We start from the raw sequence: 11,197 nt of genomic DNA on the forward strand, positions 1-11,197 counted from the left end.
TCAGACCTAGCCTAGTCCAACTAAAGATGGGTTTTGGTAGATATGGGCCTATGACTAACGACTAATGCATAAACCCAGTCCAATATAACCTTGGCCCAGGCTTTAACTCACAACTTTAGGATTTTAGATGTTTTCGTACATAGATGGGTCTCTTCACCTAATAGCTTAAGTTTTTTGATTAGACACTTCAACAAAATGCCTTTCAATACACGCTTCGTTACGGTGAGAAAATGAAGAAAATTCATTCCTTTTAATTAAAGTAGTATTAGTAGTTGTGTAAGTTGAAGATTCAAGGTATACCAATTGAAATGATTGGTGAATACTTATGCATGTATGAAGAATGATAATGACTTAATACCCAATACATTTCAAAGGCTTATACATATGCCAACAAACTGGCAAGGGAAGCATTTTGGTTCTAATATATTAAATTTAGATAGACACAAACACACACAGGTCAACATCTCTCTCTCTCTCTCTCTCTCTCTCCCTCTCTCAATAATTGCTCTTGCTCTTGATTTTCTTCTTTTGTATTTTTATATAATTTTATAGTCATTTGATTTACTACAAGCCAATAGATTGTAGATGTTGACCTAAAATGAAGGTAATGAATAAACATTGTTTAAGGTTGATGGATATTTTATCTGCCAAGTATTAGATTAGAATTAATAATCCATAGCAAATAGGTCTTCTAAATTGAAGATAGTTCATTGACTGGTGTACCTTTTTTTAATTTTAGGATCTAAGATGGAGTAGGACACCCAAATGAGAAAGAAATATTTTCTTCTTATTTCCCATTCTCCCCTCTCATAGCTTGGATTTTTTTTCTTGCATTTAATAGTATTTCTACCAGAAGTGTTGTTGTCATTGTTATAATAGTATGATGATATATATATATATATATTTTTAATTTGATCACTAATATAATTTCTTCTTCTTCTTATTATTTTATTATCAATTATTGAATTACAAGTCATAATTTTATAAATTTGAATATTTTTTCCCCTCTATGATAACATTTTCTTAATGGACCATGGAGGGAAGTTCTCCTTGATGGCCCAAAATATCTTATACATGGTGGATTAGGTGGCACTTAAATTATGGGCTTATACATTCTTTACGTACGCCATAAGATAATGTCATATTGAGCTTTAGACATGTTAATATAATGGTTAAAAAATTTTGAAGAGGAAAACAATCCAATATATGACATCCCATATGATTGAGCTATGCCTAAATTTCTCATATATATCCATTCTCAAAGATACAAACATGTCCTTCCATGTAGACTAAATAGATTACAATGAAGGTTGTATTGTTGCCTAAGTATGTAATATATATCAAGCAAGTTGTTTCCACTTGGCATTTTTTTATCTCAGAAATTAGCTATCTAGAGGACCTTAATCCCTTTGGCATTAGTTTTTTACATAAGGAAAAATCTTATGTAACCAAAGTGGTTGACTACGAAGCTGTAATTTTACTTTTTTTGCCAATTAAATCCTATTATTTCACATAAATATTGGATTCAATAATTTGTAACTTCTCAAAAACCCTTTATACCTATGCATAAAAGATCTTTTAAAAATAAGACAAATGACCATTAAAAGAATGTCACAACATATTAGTTCACCACTTGGTGACAAGTTGCACCCTTTACATAAAGATACTAAAATTTTGTTATTATCCTAATAATGCTTTTGTCAGATGTCTAGGAGTGATTATAGTAACCATAGCTTCATTGATATTAAGTATGTTTATACGGTAAGTTAGTCATATAATATTGATACCATTTTATTTTTCAGAGCACCAATTATTATAAGGAAAAATTACATGATTACCCACTTTTGGGTTTCTCTTTACAAAATTACTCACCAAAAGTTTTAGTTAAAAAAATAATTGAAAATTAGGTTTCCCTTTACAAAATTACCCACTTAAAGTTTAAGTTAACAAAAATACACAAAATTGAGTTTAGGTTTACAAAACTATCCACTCAAAGTTTTAATAATAAAAAAGTACATGCTTATATGTGGAAGATGAAGAATCACTATTTTGGGTAGTTTTGTAAATCCAAACCTGATTTTGGGTATTTTTGTTAACTTGAAACTTTGTCTAGGTAGTTTTGTAAACCCAAACCTAATTTTGGGTATTTTTGTTAACTAAAACTTTTTGTGGTTAATTTTGTAAAAGGAAACCCTGGGTAATCATATGATGATTAATATCATAAGGGGGATGAAGAGAATTTTTTCATCCATCACTTTTGATGGTTGGATGAAATTATTGGAATAGTAGGAAGAACATTCCGACATATGGAGAGGGAGTAATAATGAGATCCCAGTTTTGGGATCCTCATCCTCTTTACCCATGGTTAAGAAAAATTTGAAAACTTCTTCTAAATTAACAATTAAAATCCACCATAATTAAACACAAGGTCTCCCTTCTTCATCTCCATTCATTATCTCCCATTTAAGAACCTTTCCATTCTACCATTTAGTCTCCACTATTAGGGCTACAACATGGGTGGGTTGGGCTGGGCTTTCTGAAACTCTAGCCCAGCCCTAAGTCCCATTAATGGGCCCAAGTCCACCTTGAACCTTGATTCAGGATCTAAAAACTTCAATCCAGGCCCAAGCACATAGGGCTCAGGCCAGCCCAACCCAGCCCAGGCCCACATTGATTAAATAGGACTGGGCTGAGATGTCCCTGGTTGGCCCTGCCCCTGATTTTCCTTTCATGAGGGTCGGGCCAATCTTTATGATTAGGCTTGAATAAACAAGCTTAAAGTCCATGGTGTCGAAGTTGAACAAGTCATGCCCTATGTCTACCGAAAAAAAAAACAAGTCATGCCCTACAAATGCAATTGGCATTTGCATGTGGCACTACAAGGCATTTCCACTCCATCATAAAATAACACATGCATTATCTAAATAATGATTATTTCAAACTGTCAGAACTAAATAATCCAGGAAGCTAAAAGTGTTAACTTCCATAATGCAAAGAACAAGCATGGAACTAGGAAAGTGACATTAAAAAAATGCAGTTATGTGTTTGGCAACAAGAACAACCATCTTCCTCAAAAATGAATTCAGAAGCAGAGCATTGAAACACTCTTAATCATCATCTTCCAGTTGTAGTGCACTCATCTGTAGTGCTCTACCATTTCCTCTTTAACAATCCATCCAAGCATTATAATAGGCCCAGTTATTATCCATCTCATGTATCGAACCCCATCCAATAGAGTAACCAACAATAATTCCTGAAAAATGGCCCAGAAAACATGCCTAGGGAACAATTGTTGAAGTCAAAATAGGGGATTCAAATGGTGCGAAGCTGATAGGCAGTGAAAGAAACCCAAACAACTCCAATTCAGATGAAGGCTACTTCACTGACAGTAAAGTCATCCACCCAAACACAACTCTTGGAAAGTAGGACGACCAGTAATACTCAAGGAATGACATCATCTCCGGCGCATATTCGAGGACTGGGAGCCCTTGGGGTGTGCGCCTATGTGTTAGTGTGCATGCCCAAGATGATTATTTTCAGAAATTTTTAATGTGATCCCAAGTCCAAACAGGTATCCTTTATATCACTTGGTATCTCTGTCCATGATTTTGACTTTTTGTTTTGCTATGGGTTTGTTCTGTTCGCATTCCACATTGGCAGTGGCATCCGAAACCAATACCTCACAGTTTTGGTGGCTTGATGCCATATGGACCCAAAACACGTTTTGGCCGCATTCACTAGTAACAATAAAAGTCTGAAAGAAACTTCTAGCTAAGGCACTCTTTGGTATAATTTTTATTTTTTTTATTATTGTTTATAAAAAATTTTCTTGTTGTGTTCGGTATTATTTATGAAACTTGTTAATATATAAAAGAGGAAACTATACTCCTCTCCCTTGGAGTTTCCATTTATTACACTCCCCTCCTCTTATAAGTTTTAAATTACATTACTCTTCCTTTTGATGTTGTAGATTGTATTAGTCCTATCCACACCATGAGCTGCCCACCGTTAAATGATGACATGAGTTGTACTATTTCATTTTAAAGTCGAAAATACCTTTAGTTGAACTGAGGTTACATGTTTGCCCTTAGTCATTAGAAAGCCCAGTTTCATCCTCTTTGTTAGAACCAAACAAAACATGATTTTGGTTTGAGGGTTTTGAAACTCAGTGAGCTCCGTAGAGGTTCCTGCAAATCAGTTCGCCTCCCTCTTCCTCCCTCTTTGTTATCATTACTCCTCCCCCTGAGTCCATCACAAATTAGTGCGAATCCTTCTAATGATGAAGCAATGGAGTTGAAGTAGTTGTGTTTTCGTTTTCAGGGTTTTACGTTTTTAGAGTTGAAGATAAGCTCCTTGAGCTATGCTGATCATCCCATCGCAACGGTTGTGCAAGGGCGATCGGTCTGTGAAGTGTGTTGAAGCTCCAATCGAGGGTAATGTTGTCCCATTTCCTTCTCAAACTCACAATACATTTCTCTATTCTTTGGGTTCAAACTCATTTTTCCCTTTTTGTTTTCTATTTTCCATCTCTATTGGTCTTTGTTCATTAGGTGAAGAAGCTTTAAAGGGAGGTGGACACCATCTCTACTTTGACCTGCATATCTCAAGCATAGATTACAAGCGTCTCCAAGGATAGTCTCATAATCCAAGATGCTATCAGTGAAAAGGTCTCCTTTTTTTTTTTTTTTTTCCTCTCTTAATGATTTAATCGAAAACTAATAAGCACTAAATTTTTAGAATGCAGAGGATATGATACTCTGATCGGTTTATTCAATCTATAATAGGTCCTTTTTTATGAATGTGGCAATGTTCTTAGGGAGCTACATGGTAGCATTTCTCCTAAGGTGGAGGCTAGTCCTTGTGGTGTTAACATTCGTTATACTTATCATCGCCCCGGGAATGATCTACGGGAGGACAGAAGTGGGCTTAGCAAGGAAGAGAAAAGAAGAGTATAACAAGGCTGACACCATTGCTGAGCAGGTGAACTCGTCTATTAGGACGGTTTATACATTTGTCTGAGCAAGAATGGCCATGAAGGAATTCTCTACAACGCTTCAAGGGTCTATTAAGTTAGGTCTAAAGTAGGGCTTCTTCAAGGGTCTGGTTGTTGGGAGCATTGTTGTTGTCTTCGTTGTTTGGGCTTTCATGTACCGTATCATGATGGGAAAGGAGGAGCTGTCTTCATTGTTGGAGCTTCCGTTGCTGCTGCTGGTTGGTAATATTTCTTCTCTCTCTCTCTCTCTCTTCTTGAACTTCTTCAATTTTCTGTTTAGGATGTTCCTCTTAAATCTTTCAGAGTGGAAGCAGGAAAGCCCTGGATGTCTAAGTGCATTGCTAAGCGGTTCTGTGCAGCCGGTGCTCTCGTTTGTGATTGTGGCGATGTGAACAACGATAATAATTGCCTATTGTCTTATCACAATCGGCAATGCTGAGGTGATCACTGTGGTGAGTAATGAAGCCAATTTTTTGCATCTATCTATATAGATGTTGAGGATACAGCTTTACTAAGGCGGTGATCGCTAACTAGTCCAAGAGGATGGTTAGCCACGTAAGACTGAGACACCAAATTTTTACTAGGCAACAATAGGTGATTTCCTTCAATGAACGAAAGCCTAAATAAGCAATGTCATGTGGAGGAAGAAGGCCCACTGATTGTAAACATTTTTCCGTACCATGACGATGTATGGAATAAATAATGACTAATTTTAGCTATGCCAACAATGACAATAATACATATGATGCAACCATTATCAAGAATGGTTGTGCGTAAGCTTTTGTAGGTGACTTTTCAAATTTTTCGTCAAATTAACTCAATCCTAAACAAGCGGTAGAAATTCTAAGCTTGAAACTGCAGGGCAGATACTTGATTCAAATGGTTCTCAAGAATGTAGTAGGTATCTGATTACCATTCCAGTTTACTTTATTATTTTTTGTATTATAAAAAAAAAGCCTTCTTTTTTTTTTTTCTGATATTATATGACATTTTATGTCTTATTCATGAAGAATGTCTTTATCTATAAAATTATAATCTTCAAAAGTATTTGATAAAATAGCCTTGACCATCTCAAAAAATATGGAAATAATAAAATCCAAGAAAATAAATACCAAAAATTATTATGGAAAGAAATAGGAAACGAAAAAAAATAGTTCTCGTGATCCTAAATAAAAAATTAGAGTTTTTAGAGCATTGAATAGATTGTGTCCATTAAAATATCCTGACTAATAAGCATTCCAAAAAATACTACCAATTTTTTAACAAACCACTCATTCTTGTCAATGCAAGAGAAGCCATTGAGAATCTACAGAAACATTGTAAAAATTTTAAGCATGAAATAGTTATCCTCTCATTTCATCACTCTATACAAGATATGTTTTATTGCAACTTGTTCTTGCCAAAAATAGATGCAACACCAATAAATCCATAAGAAAATATTGTCATTTTTCTTAAGACAACTCCATTGAGTTTGTATCACTTACATAATCAACTACTATAATTGCAAAACTCATATGAGTCTAGTTTGATATTTTGTTTATTCACTTGAAATTAAATATATGCCTCCCTCATTTTTCTTGTTAGGATTAGAGTATGATATTTTGTTTATTCACTTGAAATTAAGTATATTTTTCCCTCGTTTTCTTGTTCGGATTAGAAATCATATATTTTACTTATTCATAAGATTGAGTCCCTTAGGTTTTCAAAATATTGTAAAAAAGTAAAAGGTGCTTCGAATCTTTTATGTTTATTGACTCGGACCTTTTCCAAAACATTCGAGATATTTTGAACTGTTTGTTGACACAAACAAAGTTAAGGAAAAAAAAATATGGATCTCCTTACCTTTGAGTCCCTTAGGTTTTCAAAATATTGTAAAAAAGTAAAAGGTGCTTCGAATCTTTTATGTTTATTGACTCAGACCTTTTTCAAAACATTCGAGATATTTCGAACTGTTTGTCGACACAAACAAAGTTAGGGAAATAAAACATGGATCTCCTTACCTTGGTGGGAGGGTTCATTACATAGAAAACTTTTTACTTAGCTTATGGTTGGATTATCAAATTCCCCAACCCCAATTCAACATAAGTAAAATAAGCCAATTTAGTATTAAAAAAAAAAAAAAAAAAAAAAGTTCTTTAATTGGTTTTATGTGGAAAGAGATTCACAATGGTAAGATTAAAGCCTGAGGAACATATAACATATGAAAAGCTAATTAGAGCTCAAATTTTATTAAAAACATAAGATTCATGATGCTATAGAATAAAGTTTTTATATATTTTATTTTATTTTTATGTAATAATAAAAAAAGTTCAACATTTTGATAAAATATAAACAAAAATCGAACAATGAATCATAGAAGTATGAACACAATACATAATGGGTCATCAAATAATCAGAATCATTGTTAGCAAAAAAGCGTTTAAAACACGTTTCACCGTATGCTTCCCAAAGATACTTAAAAAATAGCAAACACTAAGCATTCTCATTCTAAACACGTTTAAAACCCGTTTCGTTTTTATGGCGTTTTTTTAAGACTTGATGTTTGAACATAATGTCAACTTAATTGACCATATATCTCTCATCCAAACTCTGATCGACTTGATGCTTTCACCAACTTGAGGCTAACACAATGACTAAATTTCTCATGATATTATCTTTAACTCAAATTCAATTCACGGACCCCGAAATTGAGCTATAAACTGACGTATTTGCTGAAAAATATTTTTAAAATGATGACTCCTAACTCTAATTGAATATATATCACTTCGAGAGTGTGTTGACTATGTTGACAATAATGAACAACACCATAACCTAGTCACATTGCTCAATAAGACTTTGGACATGTGTGGTATTTGCATTTAGAATTGGTGTTGGATGATATTGAATGGTATGTCTTAAAACTTATAATGAGACATGGGATATATAGACATTAATGTTATATATTGTAGTTGTTTTGAACACTAGATGCAGATATTTATATAATAATTCCTTAATTTATATGCATGTACTACCCTTTTTTTAGTCCTGTTTTTTTGAAATCTACAAGTTTAAAACTCGTATCGCATGTTTTTCGATTTTTATTGTTCTCTGTTTTTCTGATCGTATCATTCGAAAAATTTTACTATTTAAAACTTGTACCATCCATTTCCATTTTTTTCAGTTCCCCTTTTTGCTAACAATGGTCAGAATTGTCATGTTTTGGTTTGAAAGAAGAATAGATCATCTAGGGTTGATTCCAGTCCCAAAAAAAAAAAAAAAAAACTACTTAAGGGGACTTGGTCAGTAATTGCAACTTTGATGTGCCAGATGTGGTACTAATTTTAAAGTAAATTATAATTAATTATCAGACATTCAAAGCGACGTGAGCTGATTTGATTTAAAAATAAAAATAAAAAATCAATTTTCTACAACATAATCCAAACAGAGGCGTATGTAACCTCTCTCCTTTGGTGTCATTTTCAGATTCCAAATGATTTAATTCCATTAAAAAAACATGAAACTCAATCTCATATGAACTTGTATAAGCTTTTGAAGCAACATATTCTTATGGTTTCTGTGTTTGATTTTGAGTTACTGCGCTTTCTAACCATACTGGCAGAGTAGATATATATATATATATATACAGGTCTGAATGTAACCTACTCGGTTACAATGTATATTGTAACCTAATTTACAATACATTGTAACCTAATTTACATTGTCCGCTACATTTAGTCTTCTTGTGTCATTTTGTGAGGTTATAATTGTAAATTCAATTTAAAGTTTTGAATAGGTTCTTTAACTCAAATAGTTAGGTCAAAGGGCATATTAGGGACTAATGAAGAAACATTTTCAAAAAACTCTATTCCTTCTCTTCTTCCTCGCCGAGTGTTTTCATCCTCAACAACTCCATCGTCTTCCCAAGGGCTAGCCACCAGATGTCAGATACTAACCGGAGTTCATGTCAGCGAATCAGGTAAAGGTCTCTCTCTCTCTCTCTCTCCAGTCACAGCAGAGGAGCTACCATGGGCAATCCTATCCACAATCTAGTACATGAGACTATAAAGTCATGTCTAAACCAATGCAGTTTTGTTTTCTTAGGTCAGCTGATGAGCATAAGATATCTTGGAGGTCGGTTACATTGCTTTTTAAACACTTGATACATGTTGTTCACCTCTTTTTTTTTTCCTATTTCTTTTAATCAGAAGGTTTTTTATTGCCATTAACTGTTGAATTCCATTAAAATATGCATGCACCTCTAGCTCTTAATTCTTAACAGTAGAACCTTCCCTCTTTTCCTTTTCCTTCTTTTTTGGGATGAAATATTTGTGTTAGTGTATGGATGTTCTTCAGGTGAAATGGAACACACACATTTGGTGAAAGGATTGGACTATGCCTTACTTCACAAAATAAGAAGTGAGATTGATAAGAAACCTGAAGTTTGCGAAGAGACTGATGGAAAGTCTGGGTAAATAAATATTCTTCAATAGTATTACACTTCTATGAAACTTGATGTTGGTCATTTTCTCCACTGAAATCCATTAGCTTTTGACCTGTTAGTGTATGTAAGAAATATATTGAGACACATAGAGTTCTGCAGAACTTTCAAGGGCAATAACTTTAGTTGCTTGATAGAACTAGAGCTTAGCTATATTGATTATTTATCTTCCTTAAGGGAAAATTTTGAAAATATGAGTCATTTTTCTTTAGAATTTAGTTTGAACAACCTAATTTTCAAGTTAAAAGTCTATATTCTCATAGCCAAAAATTTAGTTCTTATTTTATAGTGGAAGAAAGGAAAAACTTGGTTGTTTTTGTAAGGAGTTAGTATTCTTATAGGTCATATTGTTCCATAGAAAGTACATGAAGGCAGAAGATCTGCATTTATATTCTTAAATGCCTTTCTCTTTCCTAATATTTCCCTACATTTCAAGCTATTGAACTAATGGCAGGAGAATAAATTTAAGAACTATTGTAGTCTAAGTTGTTTGTGTGCTACATATAGGTTCCCATTTGGGAAGATGCTTTTTCATCTCAATTGTTTTACTTACAGGACTTTCTTGTTCTTTGGTTTGAGAAAATTCAGGTATGTGGGCAACATTCCATACGCAAGTTACTGAACCATTTCTTCTATAGGCATTCTCAAGTATTTGCTCTCTTTTTGGTGGATATTTTAGCTTATTGTTTTTACAGGTGGAATTTGATATTATAAAATTTCACCCCCTTCCCACATTCAGTTGTTCACCAATTTGATATTTTAGCTGATTGTGCATGTTCATCTCCAACAACAATTATGATGAGTTTTGGGTATTATACCATTGTATATTTGGTCCGAAAGATGCCTTGAGTGATAAAGGTGCACGCATTTATCAATAACCTGGTGTATATATTTCAACTTAAAAGAGGTCTAGTCCCAAAAGCAAGGAAGGGTTTTTCTACAGGTGGCTTAAATGGCAACTAGGATGATTAACCTAGTGTGCTCTTTCATCATTTGATGCAAGCATTTGAATCACTAGTGGTCATATGAAACTATGGAGTAATTTTCAACATTTTATTGACAAAATCTGAAACAGAGGAATCTTGCTTATGTTGGAAAAGTAAGATAATCCGTGTAATTTCAAGTACTATTTGCTTAGTTCTTCCTATACTCAGTTGAGTTGAGAAGTTGGATCTTGTACATGTCTTCTATTGTGTTTGCTGTGTTTTTTGGATACTGTTTGTGCATATGAGTGCTAAAAAAAATTAATCCTCATCAAAACTCTTTTGAAGGACATGGAAGTGAACTACTACATGGATAACAGTTTAGAATTTGAGACCAAAATTTTCTCTCTATTTGCAGCTTTTGGCGACGCAATCAGTTTCACTCTTCCATCACATCTGCTATTGGTGGTGGTGCTTGTGGTTCCATTGTCTACCACTGTTTCTTGCTTTGTAAAATGAGGAAGAGCCTTCCAAGTTTTACTCTCTCTCTCTCTCTCTCTCTCTCTCTCTCTCTCTCTCTCTCTCTCTCTCTCTATATATATATATATATATATATATATATATATGTGTGTGTGTGTGTGTGTGTGTGTGTGATTGTCTTTTTCTTTATTTGAGTTTTTAGTTGAGACAGTTGAGTAAACAATTGCTGATATTATCACCTTATTAAGGATAATAGATCCTAATTTTCATACGAGTTGTTTTCAAGAATGAAAGCCCCGGAAACACCACCCCCTCCCCCAACCC

This window comes from Macadamia integrifolia, chromosome 11, assembly GCF_013358625.1.
Source record: "Macadamia integrifolia cultivar HAES 741 chromosome 11, SCU_Mint_v3, whole genome shotgun sequence".
Taxonomy (NCBI): Eukaryota; Viridiplantae; Streptophyta; class Magnoliopsida; order Proteales; family Proteaceae; genus Macadamia; species Macadamia integrifolia.